At 36.6% G+C, this 16,627-nt stretch overlaps 1 protein-coding gene and 1 long non-coding RNA gene across 2 annotated transcripts in view; both read left to right on the top strand.

Annotated features, from left to right (window-relative positions):
* LOC135770965 (uncharacterized) overlaps nucleotides 1–16,627 on the top strand; it is a 190,028-nt gene that overhangs the window by 79,956 nt on the left and 93,445 nt on the right. The gene's annotated exons all lie outside the window — the stretch shown is intronic.
* Nucleotides 11,307–13,228, top strand: LOC135764180 (uncharacterized). Its single transcript, XR_010540214.2, has 3 exons — nucleotides 11,307–11,671; nucleotides 12,516–12,620; nucleotides 12,925–13,228. It is a non-coding gene; the product is annotated as an uncharacterized lncRNA (long non-coding RNA).

The raw sequence follows: 16,627 nt of genomic DNA on the forward strand, positions 1-16,627 counted from the left end.
TGCTTGGTGGGGCAAATGTAGGCCCCATATGGGCTTGCAATTTGAGCCCCAAGCTGGGCTTGCACCCGGGTTTCATGCTGGCCCCATCTGACTTAGCCCACATGAACATTCTGTAGAAACTAAAGCCAATGTGGACTAAACCAAAGTCAAGTATGGGTGTGGTTGGGTTGAAGAAGTGATGAAGTTAATTAGATAATGAAGAGATGAATGAAGTGATGATTGACCATTAATGATAAAAACCTGCTCTTAATAAACAGAATCACTAAAGAAAGATAAACAAGAAGAGAATAAAGACAAAATACCAGCAGAACCACAACAACTACAAAAAATAAATAAACATTTCTTGGTGGAGCTAATGTAGACTGCAAAATCCCCAGTGTTAAATTAACATGAACACTGCTTAATGTTTATATAGATCCACACTACAGAGTTTTAAAAAAGTAACACTTGAAGCATTTTACATCTTACATCTTACTTGTAGAGTTATTTATTAACTTAGGTCTAGATGTTGGCTCTTTCATTAAAAGTCACCATTATTGTGATCAGTGGTAGTTTTAGTTGGACTCTTTACTCTGTTTTTGACTTGTTGTTTTCTGGTTGCTGTAACTTGGTGTGTTTCAAACCTGTTTGTTATGCCAGCGAAAGAGACAGAAGTGTCCAGTGCGATTCTATGGCGGCTGTGGTGGTGGTTAGGATATAGTGTTGATTGTCATGTAAAAAAACTGATATGCTATTTTAGTTTGCTTACCAAAAATATTTTTTCTGTCAGTAATGCGATACTGAAGTATGACATCTGGCACTCTCATCAGTTTATCATTTTAAAGTAAGTTGAAATAATGTATAGTTCAAAATTAACTGTTGTCCAATTTAGACACCCAAATATAAAGAATCTGAGTATGGATCTCAATAATGGTGACCATAAAATGAAAAGCTTCATGCTGCAATGCATTCTGGGTATCAATAAATCTTATCCAGAACTCCCAGAATGCACTGCGGCATGAAAAAAAAATCATGAACATTTTGGCATTTTTCTTTGTCACCATTGTTGAGATTCATACTGTGAGACTTGATGTTCGTGTGTTTAAGTTACACCATGGTTAATCTAAGTACACATTGTTTCAAAATCTTCAGAATGACAAACCGCTTTTGAGAGTGCCAGATATCATACTGTAGCATCACATTACTGCGAGAGACCAATACATCTGCTAAATGAGCAAACACTAAATGAATAAATACATTTTCTAGATGTTCAACATTACGTACCAAACACCATAACAGAACTGCAACATGGTCTCTTCTTTACCATAACAAATATAACACAGAAAGTTATAGCAGGCAGAAAAAAATAAACACAGAGTCAAGAGTCCAACTAAAACAACCAATGATCACAATAATGGTGACTTTAAATGAAACATCTAAACCTAAGTTAATAAATAACTCTACAAGTAAGATGTAAGATGTAAAATGCTTCAAGTGTTACTTTTTTGTAGTGTGGATCTATATAAACATTAAGCAGTGTTAATGTTAATTTAACACTGGGGATTTTGCAGTCTACATTAGCTCCATCAAGAAATGTTTATTTATTTTTTGTAGTTGTTGTGGTTCTGCTGGTATTTTGTCTTTATTCTCTTCTTGTTCATCTTTCTTTAGTGATTCTGTTTATTAACAGCAGGTGTTTATCATTAATGGTCAATAATCACTTCATTCATTTCTTCATTATCTAATTAACTTCATCACTTCTTCAACCCAACCACACCCATACTTGACTTTGGTTCAGTCCACATTGGCTTTAGTTTCTACAGAAGGTTCACGTGGGCGCACGTAGGAGTTTTCCTTACTCAAACATGTTCTGAGGGCAGCAAGAATATGTTCACAAAAACGACCAATCAAAATGCTCGTTACTGGTTTAAGCCCTCAGCGGAGCCTTCAAGGCAGCTTCTGCAGTGAAGCAGTTCGAGCTCACCGTTGGTCAGATGAGTAGCGCAGATATGGTAAGATAGGAATGAGACTGATTTTGAATTCAGCTCGAAACGTTTCGAGCATTTAAGTGACACGTTTTCACGTGTCCGTGGCACGACTTTCTTTTTCGTGCCAGTTTCATGTATTGTTTATTCAATTGTTTTTCCTATTTTCTTACCATTGTCGCTTGGGATTGGGGTTAGAACAACTTTCTGTTACATAAAATGACATCCTCACCCTAACCCAACTCTAACCCCAACCCCAAGCAAGAACAATTTGAATTTTACGTAAATAAATGTATAAACAATGCCATTCTAACCAAAACTCAACTTTATCCTCGCGCGAAAACAGTTTGAAAATGTGACAAAACGCACAAATCTAACCCCAATCCCAATCGACAATGGTTTGAAAAAAGGAAAAAAATTTGAATAACCAATACATGAAACTGGCACGGAAAAGAAAGTCGTGCTACGGACACGTGAAAACGTGTCACTTAAATGCTCGAAACGTTTCGAGCTGAATTCAAAAACAGTCTCATTCCTATCTTACCATATCTGCGCTACTCATCTGACCAACGGTGAGCTCGAACTGCTTCACTGCAGAAGCTGCCTTGAAGGCTCCGCTGAGGGCTAAAACCAGTAACGAGCATTTTGATTGGTCGTTTTTGTGAACATATTCTTGCTGCCCTCAGAACATGTTTGAGTAAGGAAAACTCCTATCTACCATGTGCGCTAAGTCAGATGGGGCCAGCATGAAACCCGGGTGCAAGCCCAGCTTGGGGCCCATATTGCAAGCCTATATGGGGCTTACATTTGCCCCACCAAGCACTGCTGGCTGGGTGTATGTCAGCATTTTCATGTTTTTATTTAGTTCTTTTTCTCTTTCATCCCCTGGCTAATGTAAAAAAGTGTTGAAAATGTTTGATAAAAAATAAATACATATTCAAAACTTTTACAGCGTCAACATCATCTGTATTAGAGCTTAGATCGGGCACAAAAACCATGACCGAAGCCCCTGCACGTTGTGTCCGAGCCTGGCCCGACCGACACATTATCGACAATGTTTTAATAGTGGGCCGTGACATTCTCAACTACAATTCAGAGTTGTTTGAATTACAGAAATCTGTTTAGAATTATCTTAATGAACTAATGCAACAAGGACGAAGCATGTAAACTGCGCTGTTTGTTTATTCAGAATAGAAACGTAAAAACAGGCAACAATGATGCACACAGAAAATGAACAAGAATGAACTGTCGAGAAGGCCTACTAGCAGAGGCGGACAATCCATGTGCCATGAGTAAAAGTCCTCTCCAGTATTTTGTTCCAATCACCTGGATTTGCTAACTAGCACAATTTTTCAGCAGGAGGTGACCTCCTGACTTGTTGGTGTTTTAAGCCCTCAACGAAGCCTTCAAGGCAGCGCTGCCTGGAAGGCACTCCACGTGCCCAGAGCGTTTTAGCCAATCACAGCACTGGTGCTAGATATCGAGCCTTCCGTCAGCTTCTGGCAGTTCGAGCTCACCATTGGTCAGGTGAGTAGCGCAGATATGTTAAAATAGGAATGTGACTACTTTTGAATTGAGCTTGAAATTTTTCAAGCCTTTAAGTGACGTATTTTTGCGTTTTCACGTGTCTGTGGCACGACTTTATTTTTGTGCCAGTTTCACGTATTGGTTACACAGTAGTTTTTCATTTTTTCAAACCATTGTCGCAAAGGATTGAGGTTAGATTTGTGGTTAACCTCTCAATTTTTTTCGGCTGTTTTCGCGAGAGGATAAAGTTGGGTTTGGCATAAATGTGGATGTCATTTTAAACATTGGTTTATGTGTTTATTTGTCAGAATTTTAAACTGTTTTCAGTTGTGGTTAGGTTTAGAGTTGGGTTAGGGTGAGGATGTAATATTCTGTAACAGAAAGTTGTTCTAACCCCAATCCCAAACAACAATGGTAAGAAAATAGGAAAAACAGTTGAGTAACCAATACGTGAAACTGGCACGAAAAAGAAAGTTGTGCCACAGACACGTGGAAACACGTTACTTAAGCGCTCAAAACATTTCGAGCTAAACTCAAATTCAGTCACATTCCTATCTTAACATATCTGCGCTACTCACCCGACCAACGGTGAGCTTGAACTGCCAGAAGCTGGCAGAAGGCTTGATATCCAGCACCAGTGCTGAATCGCTCGGGGCACTTGGAGTGCCTTCCAGGCAGCGCTGCCTTGAAGGCTTCATTGAGGGCTTAAAACACCAACAAGCCAGGAGCTCACCTCCTGCTGAAAAACTGTGCTTATTAGCAAATCCAGCTGATTGGAACAAAATACTGGAGAGGACTTTTACTCATGGCACATGGATTGTCCACCTCTGATTACTAAAGAGTATTAATGACATTTACCATGCTTTGGAGTGTTGACGAAAAAAAGGTTTTAATTTATTCATTAATTTATTTATTTATTAGGTTGTACAAGCTAGCTATTGGGAGATAAGTACTATTGCTAAAACAAACTATGCGAATGCCTTGTTAAAGAGAAAAGTTTTAAGTCTAGATTTAAAGTTATCTACTGTCTCTGATTTTCGGACGTCGGTTGGTAAATCATTCCATAGCTTAGGGGCTAAGTAGGAAAAGGATCTGCCACCTTTAGACACTTTTGATATTTTAGGGATTATTAAGAGGCCAGAATTTTGTGACCGCAATGCATGTGATGGATTGTATTCTGATAATAATTCTCTAAGATATGAGGGTGCTAGGCCATTTAAGGCTTTGTAGGTGATTAGTAGTATTTTAAATTGTATACGATATTTAAAGGGGACATATTATGAAAATCTGACTTTTTCCATGTTTAAGTGCTATAATTGTGTCCCCAGTGCTTCTATCAACCTAGAAAATGTTAAAAAGATCAACCCAATAACTAAGTTTTGGTAAACCATTTTCTGCAAGCATGTGAAAAAATAGGTCATTGTAATTTGGCCCTTATTGTGATGTCAGAATAAGGTAATACCGCCCACTTTATCTGCACTATCCAACCACAGCACAACCATTTAGTATGGAGAGAAAGAGAGAGATCAAATATTTCACAGCACAATTGAGCTTCAATTGCAACAAACCACCATCATTGTGATCAGTGGTTGCACTTCATCCGCTCATTTGCATTTTAAATGACACACCCAAAACGGCACACTTTTGCTCAGACCTATTTTAGACTTAGTTTACATCTTAAAAAAAATCTCATAATATGTCCCCTTTAACTGGTAGCCAGTGTAAAGATGCCAGAATTGGGCTTATGCGGTCATACTTCTTAGATCGAGTAAGAACTCTTGCAGAAGCGTTTTGACCTAGCTGAAGCTTGTTTACCTGATTTGCATGGCATCCTCCGAGTAACGAGTTACAATAGTCTATTCTAGAGGTCATAAAAGCGTGGATAAGCTTCTCTGCATCTGATGCAGACAACATATGGCGTATTTTTGAGATATTTCTAAGGTGGAAGAATGCTGTGCGGCAGACATTGGAGATATGGCTGTCGAAGGATAAATTTCTGTCGAACATCAAACCTAAATTCTTAACCGTGGAGGTTGGCACCACAGTGCAGCCATCTATGGGCAACTTGTAGTCTGTCATATTATATTTGTAGCGATTCGGTTCGATAACAAGTATCTCTGTCTTATTGGAGTTTAGCATAAGAAAGTTATGTGCCATCCAGTCACTTATATCACTGATGCAGTCTGATAGCTAAGAAAAATTGTGTGTTTCGCTAGGATGTGAGGAGATGTAAAGCTGTGTGTCATCTGCGTAGCAGTGAAACTGTATGTTATGATTCCTAATAATATCTCCCAGAGGTAACATATATAACGAGAACAGGATAGGACCTAAAACTGATCCCTGCGGTACGCCGTATTTAACCATGGAGTGATGTGACTCCTCCTCATTTACATAAACAAAGTGATAGCGATTGGTTAGATATGATCTGAACCAGGCTACACTTGACCACTGATGCCAACATAGTTTTCTAGCCTATTAAGTAAGATTGTGTGATCTATTGTGTCAAAGGCTGCACTAAGGTCTAATAATATAAGGAGTGATATTTCGCCACGATCGGATGTTAGGAGAAGGTCATTTGTAACTCTAAGCAGCGCTGTCTCTGTGCTTTGGTGGGGCCTGAATCCTGATTGGAACTTTTCATATGTACTATTATTTGCTAAGAATGTACGTAGCTGGCTTGCCACTACTTTTTCTAATATTTTGGAAAGAAAAGGGAGATTTGAGATTGGTCTAAAGTTATTTAGATCTCCCTGGTCAAGGTTTGGTTTTTTAATGAGCGGTCTAATAACTGCTAGTTTGAAAGTTGTTGGAACATAGCCTAATTCTACACTGCAAAATCCCGGGAGTTAAATTAACACTGCTCAGTGTTTATATAGGTCCACTCCCCAGAGAGTTAAAAAATTAACACCGGAGAGAGTTAAAAGCTATAATCTGTGACTTTCTCCTCTCTATCAACATCTCTGTTTGAAAACTGAAATTGCATTTTAGATCTTACTTGTAGAGTTATTTTCTTATCCTAGGATTAGATGTTGGCTGTTTCATTTAAAGTCACCATTATTGTGATCAGTGGTTGTTTTAATTGGACTCTTGAGTCTTAGTCCTAGCTTTTCAGCCTTTTTGCCTGTTATAATTGCATGTGTTAAGAACATGTTTTTTGTGGCCAAAGAGGAGACACTGGTGCATTGTTATGATTATAATTGTTGTTAGGATATACTTTCAAATAACACTCTTAAAAAATAATTTATTTAGTGATTTCTTACTGGAAGTAATTATTTATGTTAATATGATACTGTAGTATGATATCCAGCTCGCTCATAACAGTTTTTTATTCTGAACCATTTTTTAAACACTGACAATACAGAAAAACTGCAGTGTAATGTAGACACTTAAACATCAAGAATCAGAGTATGAATCACAATGATGGTGACAATAAAATGAAAAGCTTCATGCTGCAATGCATGCTGGGTATTAACAAATAACAAATCTCATCCAGAACTCCCAGAATGCACTGCGGCATGAATAAATAACTTAAAAAAAAAAAAACTTTTTTACCATATTCTTTGTCACCATTGTTGAGATTCATACTCCGATTCTTGATGTCTTTGTATCTACATTGTTCAGCGGTTAATGTTTTTGTGCACACTATCAAAACCCTTTAGAATGTCAAACTGCTATGAGAGTTCTGGATCTTGAACTGTTATAATTTATAATTAATAGAAAATGATGCTTCTGATGAGTAGGAAAAACTGTATTAATAAATCTGTTCATTAAATGATTATGCTTGACATTTTGTTTTAACCATCAATATTCAACCACACATTAACCTTTTCTTTGCTATAACAATGTGTTTTAAAAACACTAAGGTATAGCAGTTAGAAAAATCTAACAAGCTAATAGTCAAGAGTCAAGTCCAACTAAAACAACCACTGATCACAATAATGGTGACTTTAAATGAAACAGCCAACATCTAAACCTAAGTTAAGAAAATGACTCTACAAGTAAGATGTAAAATGCAATTTTAGGTTTCAAACAGAGATGGTGATAGAGAGGAGAAAGTCACAGATTGCAGATTTTAACTCTCTCCGGTGTTACTTTTTTAACACTCTGGAGAGTGGACCTATATAAACACTGAGCAGTGTTAAATTAACTCCAGGGATTTTGCAGTGTAGTGATGAGTTAAATACATTTAGTACTGGGTTAGACACTACAGGGAATACCTCTTTGAGTAATTTTGTGGGAACAGGGTCCAATATACAGGATGATGATTTGGATGACGCTACTAATTTAGATAGCTCTTCTATTGTAGTAGGTTTAAATGACTCAAGATGTTCGTATGGTAAGCTAGCGTTAAATATATTACTGGGTAGAGTGGTGGCTGCTTGGGTACCTACAATGTTTTCCCTAATAATCATAATTTTCTTAGTAAAGAAGTTTATGAAGTCGTTACTATTGTGTGGGAGTTTATTAGTGGGTTCTGTTTGTTCTTTATTTCTAGTCAGTTTCGCAACTGTGCTAAAGAGGAAGCGAGGGTTATTATGATTTTCTTTAATAAGATTGCTGAGATACGTAGATCTGGCAATTTTTATAGCCTGTCTGTAGTGTTTAACACTCTCTTTCCATGCTGCACGCCATACCTCTAACTTTGTGCTTCTATAGTTTCTTTCCATTTTTCTAGCAGCCTTTTTAAGGGATGCGGTATGATGGTCGTACCATGGAGCTGGCGTTTTTTCTTTGATTCTCTTTTTTCGAATTGAAGCTACGGCATCCAATGTGTTAGCACAAATACTGTTCAGGTTTTCTATTACAATATCTAGATCTTCAGGATTATCTGCTACATGTTTCATTTGGGACAGGTCTGGAAGAGTGCTAATAAAGTTATCTTTAGTGGTTGAAATTATTGTTCTGGCTAGTCGGTAGCATATTGTGGATCAAGTGATCCTATCTAGAAGTACCGTGTATGAGAAAAGGCAATGATCTGAAACTGCATCGCTCTGAGGTGATATCTCGATTTCATTAATATTGAGCCCGAGTGACAGAATTAAGTCTAATGTGTGCCTACGGGTATGCGTGGGCCCTGTCACGTTTTGTCTAATATCGAGAGAATTTAGAATATCTATAAACGCTAATCCTAATGTATCTGTTGGGTTATCAACGTGTATATTAAAGTCACCAACGATAAGAGCTTTATCTACAGTGACTACGAGGTCAGACAGGAAATTTGATATTTCTTTAAGAAAATCTGCATGATGGCCCGGAGGTCTATAGATTGTAGCAAGGACAAAAGAGAGCTGTTTATGGTTACGATCTGTTATTTCCATATTTAACAGCATTATTTCAAATGAATTAAATTTTAGTTCAGATTTTTGGTTAACTTTAAAAATGTTGTTGTATATTGTAGCTACACCACCCCCTCTCCCCTTTAATCGCGGTTCATGTTGGTAATAGTAGTCTTGTGGGGTGGATTCGTTTAAACTAATGTAATTGTCTGCTTTAAGCCAGGTTTCTGTTAAAGAGAGTGCATCTAAGTTTTGGTCAGTAATTATTTCATTGACAATGGGTTCCTTATTGGTAAGCGATCTAATGTTAAGAGGGCCGAATTTTAACATTCGAGGTTCATCTGTAAACGTATTGTTTTCTAATTTTATGTTAGTAAGATTTGTACGAGATGAGGTAAACGGTGCTCTGTATTCGTTTGTTCGAGGAACGCACACAGTTGAAATGTGTTGATACTCTGGTAAGATAGACTCTAAGTTCTGCGATATATGTGATCTTGACATGTCAGAGCAGCTAACAGATGGACGGGTAGGCCGATCTATCTGTTTCCTGACCTGGGCCCTGGGTAGTCAGACTGTATTAGAATTAAATATGACCCCTTTAACACATTCGTTTTAAGAGTGTTGAATAAATTGATTGCAACCACTTACCTTAAAAAATTTAGTATATTGAATGAATCATTTTTTTCAGTGATGTGCAAATAGACTGACTGAGCAAAACTCCGGGGCTGAAATTCCCGTCTTTAGTTCCCCCCATAAACCTGACTGGAAACTCCTTTTAGTGCCAGGGAAAATGTGCATCTGCGTGCATGCGCAAAGAACCAACCAAATTTTTTAAAACTGAAATTAATTCATTGACATGACTTGGATTTAAAACACATGTAATTTGCATAAAACCTATTAATATATATATATATATATTAATTAAAATCAAAAACTTAATTTAGATAGTTAAAATTAGCTAAATTGAATTATGCTTCATTTAATTAGGGCCATATTCATTTTTTTCAGTGTAGGTTGAACTGACTTGCAAAACCAAGTTGTTTGAACTTAATGCAGCATTTTTACAGTGTGTTGGGAGAAGGAGGAAAGATGCACAAGCCAGCTTTAAATTTGCTTTGCTGTTATGACGGGTCAACTTAAAAGAAAAAATTATAATAAATCATCAAATCATTCATTTCAATTGTTTCTCTTTAATATTTGTCATTAGTATTTTTATTTTGTTTTGTTCATTTAGCATCAAAACAGAGTTTGGATCAAAGGAGTGTCCATATGTGCAGGTAGATTATAATGGCGTAGTATACACAGTGGATATTTTATCTGTGACCTCAGCCTGTAAGATGGACTTGTACAGGTTTCCATTTGACACACAAACCTGCAATTTAACACTTCAATCTTTAGTCTATAAAGGTAAAACAAACACATAAAATTTTTACATTTAAATTAATCAAATTCTAATGTATGTTTAATTATTTGCTTTTTTTCCCCACAGATAATGAGCTAGTCTTTTGTGACCACACTGATTCAAAGATTCTTACTTTTGAATCTCGGGTGAACTTTCAGACCCAGGGAGAGTGGGAACTTCTCAATATAAGTTCATATATAGCTTCTTCCAGTACTATGTGGTTCTCACAAAGTCGCGAAATATTTCAGGTAGTTAAAAGGGCTATATGAAGAGTTTCGTTGCAAAATGAGATAACTCAGTTTTTAACATTTTTGTCAAAACATGTTTATTATTATGTTATTATTTTGTTTTATGGTGCTACTTAGCTGTATTGTTTAGGTTATGAAGGTTTAAATCAAAACAAACCAACTGCAGTTGAATTGGAATGCGCAACCAATAATGAGATTTCTGAAAAATTATAAAAAAACAGAGTTAACTCTTTGCAAAGAAACTCTTCATATAGACAGTTTTACTGTTTGCACACAATGATGACGTGGCAACATATACATGCCATTTTGGCAATGGAAGTATGACAAGAATCAGCAGTGAAGCAACACAGACAGAGAAAATTATTTTAAAAAGTTGACTTTATCAACTTTTTAAACACAGCTACCTGATCCGTGTACTATAGTGGAGTGGATAGAAGACGTTAGCAGAAGGCCAAATATAAAGTGGCCAGATACATACAGTATATATGTATATTAGTATATTATATTAGTGCAACCAAACGCAACAACCAGATATTTTAATGCTGGGAAATTGTTTTGATAAACTTTCTGATTTGCTAACTCTGTTTGATCACGTGGGGTCTATATTTGTATATATCCAATGAAAACAAATCGTAATGCTGCATCATAAAATGGTCCAATTATATCGCTAGAGTTTGGAGAGGGCCACTTCTGTCCCAAAATGACTGTGCCTCTGTGCACACTGTAGTTGTAAGATTGAGCTAACATTACTGTATAAAATTAATGTATACAATGTAAACTACAGATTGGTATTTTATTTTATCGGTATTTGTTCCAGAGGCATGCAATGAAACTGTCTATAGTGTAGTACAGTACAGTACAGTATACTACAAGTTGGTATTTATACAGTACACTGTAAAAAATTGCTGTAAAAAAACGGGAAATTTTGGACAGTAATTTACCGTTTCTCATAAATACAGTTGAATACTGTAAATAAACATTAACATGACAAGCAAAATAATAACAGCAAGCTACTGTTCAGTCTTACGGGATAATACAGTATTTTTTGGTCTGGTCAGGCATGTCAGACATGTGACGAACTCATCTGCAACCAGGAGTCAAACTGATTTAACTTCACTGTTTTTCGGCATTTTATTATACGAGAAGGAAGCAGAATTAAAGACTGTCTATCCATTTTCACTCCGATTGTGACCCTACCAGCACTGAGATGGACTAGGAATTCACGTGTTTTTTACTCCTCGCCTGTTTATCAAGGTAAGCACAAACTGAACAGAGTCTGTGTTTCTAAGTAAAATAATTGACAAAATGTTATATATATTTGCTTATTTTTGAAATATTTCTAAAAATGATTTATTTGATTTTGACATATTTAGAGTTGATTGTTAAACGAATTGGCAACTAGCTATATAAGTTAAATACAAATAAAGATGCTAATGTTAATTTGCAATCTAATCAAATGTCTGACTGACGTGTGATTATCTATTGATATTTTTTTAAATCTACTTGAGGGATTGGGCTCTGTTTCACCATTTGTTTGTATCTTTTTTCAATGTGTGCACTTTTAATCTTTGTACAGTGCCTCGTGAATGTGTTAGCATTTAGCCTAGTCCCATTCATTCCTATGGCTCCAAACAGGGATGAATTTAGAAGCCACCAAACACTTGCATGTTTTCCCTATTTAAAGACTGTTACATGAGTAGTTACACAAAAAAGTATGGTGGCACAAAATAATACCTTTGTTTGGAGCCATTAGAATGATTGGGGTTAGGCTAAACGCTAACACATTCACGAGGCACTGTACAAAGATGAAGTGCATGCATTGAAAAAAGATAGGGCTGTATTAATTTGTCTAAGTTGAGGTAAGAACATAGTAAAATATTGAAAATGGCTAGTCCAAGGCTGATACTGCTGGGTAAGTGTAACACTAAGGTATGGAGTATAGAACAATAAAACAGTAGGCCTATAGAAAAGTCTTTCAGTCTGTCTAAAAAATCTCTTTCTGAAATTAATATCATTAGCTTTTCTAAGGAATGGATTTGCAGCTGTATAATATCTGATAGTTTTTTGGGACATTAACTATAATTGTTGTCTGCATCAGTTGCTGGTGATGAAGTCACATTTGGAGGTTGGATGATCAGCAGTGAAAACAACATCATCTGTGAAGGAAAGATGAAGCTGCGAGGACACTGGAGTTTGTTCAAAGGTAAATCCTCTAGCTGTTCAAGAATGTCACATTGCGTTAAATTAGTGTCTGTTTCTTTTTTGTAAATTGACTTTAATTGCATTAGGTCTTTTAAATAGTGAGTCGAAGTTTAAGATAGCATGTGCATATAGACATAACACTGGGTTCAGGCCAAATTTGTTATCATGCTACATGTTTTGAATAAAGTATTTCTCTCTCATTACTGCCAGAATGGCAACAACCTAGAATATTTATACTGTGAATGCAGTTGGTTTTATCTGTCTTCATTGCAATTAATCTTTACTTTTCTCATTGTACTTTGTAGATGCTTCATTGGTGTGAACCCTAAGAGGGGAACAAAAGCCAGGCAGGTGAAGGTGTCCAAGAAGACAGGAAAGCTTGTCCAGAAAAATGCTGCAATGGAGTGCAGAGTGGCCACCCTCATCAGAAACCTCATGGACTTTGAGTGGGGCTTTCACATTGTATTCTGCAATGTTGTGATATTTATGTGACATCACAGCATTATGTTTTATTCAGCCCAGTCCCATTGGTGAGGCAGAAACTGACATTTATGGATGCACTGAATTTTATTATATTTAATAAAAACAGTGTTTTATCATCATCCTTTGTTTGAGTATTTTTGCGAGCAATTTAAGTGTTTATTTTAAAATTACATTTTAACAATGCTAGCAAAATCACATTCTACAGTATAAATTACAACAGGAACCCTAAAATAACAGTATAATGCAACCAAACATCTGACAGTATTATACTGTGCAGCTCCCTTTCTTTACAGTACCGTCCCGTAATATTTGTACAGTAAAAAACTGTTGTTGTAAATTACAGTTGGTAATCTGTAAAATTACAACTTTATGCTGGCAAATCTAGCTGCCAGTATATTACTGTAATTTAACAGTGAAATTTTTTACAGTGATGGGTCATAAGTCATAACACAGCAAAATCCCCAGAGTTAAATCAACTCTGCTGGGTGTACATACTGTCACAATCGTACAGGGAGTTAAAAGTAACTGTAAAGCAGAGTTAAAAGCTGTAATCTGTAACTTTATCCTCTCTATCACCATCTCTATTTGAAACCTAAAATTGCATTTTACATCTTAACTTAACTTAGGTTTAGATGTTGGCTGTTTCATTTAAAGTCACCATTATTGTGTTCAGTGGTTGTTTTAGTAGGACTTGACTCTTAGTCGCTAACTATTCTAATAGTGATGGGAAGTCCGACTCTTTTTTGTGAATCAGTTTTTTCGGACTGTTCGTTCAAAGAACTGGTTAAAAAAAACCTATTCACCAGTTCTTTAACGTACTTTACGTAATGACGTCATTCGCATCTAATTCTGTCATCCAGGAGGGTAAAATACATAAAAAAATTCAAAAATTCCAACTAAAGCACATTCAAAAACTTGTAACAGAAATCATGACCAAGCTCATAACAACTTAAAATATATATACAAATAAATTTTTGTCAAAACGGTGTTTAATATAATTTGCTGTTCCATGCATATTTCGCGTAAGTTTTATGGTAAAATTAAATAAATTTTATGTCTGTCAATCATCTTAGTTCATGTAGGCTATAGTATTAGCACAGCAACTCACTGATGTCCGTACTGTTTGGCTAACGCTAGCTCAGTATCCACAGTTCTTTGATTAGTTCTTTGGACGCGTCCGATAGAAACTGTTCTCAAATCAGTGAACTTGTGACTCCATAAATGCAGCAACCTGTTCCTGACTCGAGAGTCGCTGTATCATGTTTTTCAGTAACACATGTGCAGTATTAACGGCTCATCATGTCGGACACGTCCGTTAGAAACCGTTCTTGATTCAGGTTTTTATTTTATCGGTGACTCTAGAATACCAGTATGTTTGTTGCGCATGCTCAGTATCAACAAAATTCACCATGTCTCGGTTCAGTCAGTGATACTGTTGGGGAGAGCTTCTACGAGTTTAGATACGGATTACTCTCTTTTAATTAGAATCGGAATGACTGTCGAGCACATCTGAAAGTGAGTAACTTGTGGATCATTGCTGTCTCGAGACACAAACTTTTTAAATGATTCAGTCCGATTAGGTGTACTGATTCAAGTCGTTCACTGAAAAGAACCAGTTCAAAAGAACGATTCGTTCATGAACTGGACATCACTATTTTCCAAATGCTATAACTATGTTTGTTTAAAACATGTTTTGTTATAGCAAGGAAATATATAACAGCACACTTCCATAGTTGTGTTTAGTACATAAAGTCTAAACATCATCAGCATCTAGAAAACTTATGTGCTGGTGTAGTGTTTGCACACTTATCAGAAGTATTATTTTCCATTAATTGTGTGAGACTGTAGTATAAAATACAGCACCCTCATAGTAGCCTGACATTGTCATACTCAATTCTAGTCAGAATTTGAGTCTGATACCGCTCCATTGAGCTAAAATAATGAGGGCGTGTCTCAACCGAAAAATGCCTCTCCACTCAATTGGATAGACCTACCACCAATCAGAGCAACGGAGTGTGTGACGTATGTTGAAATGTCGTCTTTTGCAGCCTGATCAAACTTCTAGTTATTTCGCTACAATGACACTAACATCATTGTGATTATACTAAGTCTGAGTTAGCGAACGTACATCAACACCTACTATGTTTACAACATTTCATTTATATCACAACATTAAGTATTTACTAAGTCATACAGTAAGACTATCTCTTACCATTTGTATGTTAGGTGAACTTCATCCACTACAATAGCTTTCCATTACGTTGGCTTGAAAAATATCGGAGCCTAGCATGTCCCTCCACTTATTCAGCAGCCACGATTCCGGGCTTCCGAAAAAAAGCTGTCAACGACTGCTAATTATATCCATATCGTCGTGCACGCCGAATTGCATCGCTGTGACCAGAGGCGGACAATCCATGTGCCATGAGTAAAAGTCCTCTCCAGTATTTTGTTCCAATCAGCTGGATTTGCTAATAAGCACAGTTTTTCAGCAGGAGGTGAGCTCCTGGCTTGTTGGTGTTTTAAGCCCTCAATGAAGCCTTCAAGGCAGCGCTGCCTGGAAGGCACTCCAAGTGCCCCGAGCGATTCAGCACTGGTGCTGGATATCAAGCCTTCTGCCAGCTTCTGGCAGTTCAAGCTCACCGTTGGTCGGGTGAGTAGCGCAGATATGTTAAGATAGGAATGTGACTGAATTTGAGTTTAGCTCGAAATGTTTTGAGCGCTTAAGTAACGTGTTTCCACGTGTCTGTGGCACAACTTTCTTTTTCGTGCCAGTTTCATGTATTGGTTACTCAACTGTTTTTCCTATTTTCTTACCATTGTTGTTTGGGATTGGGGTTAGAACAACTTTCTGTTACAGAATATTGCATCCTCACCCTAACCCAACTCTAAACCTAACCACAACTGAAAACAGTTTAAAATTCTGACAAATAAACACATAAACCAATGTTTAAAGGGGACATATTATGAAAATCTGACTTTTTCCATGTTTAAGTGCTATAATTGTGTCCCCAGTGCTTCTATCAACCTAGAAAATGTTAAAAAGATCAACCCAATAACTTAGTTTTGGTAAACCATTTTCTGCAAGGATGTGAAAAATAGGTCATTGTAATTTGGCCCTTATTGTGATGTCAGAATAAGGTAATACCGCCCCCTTTATCTGCACTATCCAACCAAAGCACAACCATTTAGTATGGAGAGAAAGAGAGAGAGAAAATATTTCACAGCACAATTGAGTTTCAATTGCAACAAACCACCATCATTGTGATCTGTGGTTGCACTTCATCCACTCATTTGCATTTTAAATGACACACCCAAAACGGCACACTTTTGCTCAGACCTATTTTAGACTTAGTTTACATCTTAAAAAAAATCTTATAATATGTCCCCTTTAAAATGACATCCACATTTATGCCAAACCCAACTTTATCCTCTCATGAAAAAAGCCGAAAAAAATTGAGAGGTTAACCACAAATCTAACCTCAATCCTTTGCGACAATGGTTTGAAAAAATGAAAAACTACTGTGT

Source organism: Paramisgurnus dabryanus, chromosome 3, assembly GCF_030506205.2.
Source record: "Paramisgurnus dabryanus chromosome 3, PD_genome_1.1, whole genome shotgun sequence".
NCBI classification, from domain to species: Eukaryota; Metazoa; Chordata; class Actinopteri; order Cypriniformes; family Cobitidae; genus Paramisgurnus; species Paramisgurnus dabryanus.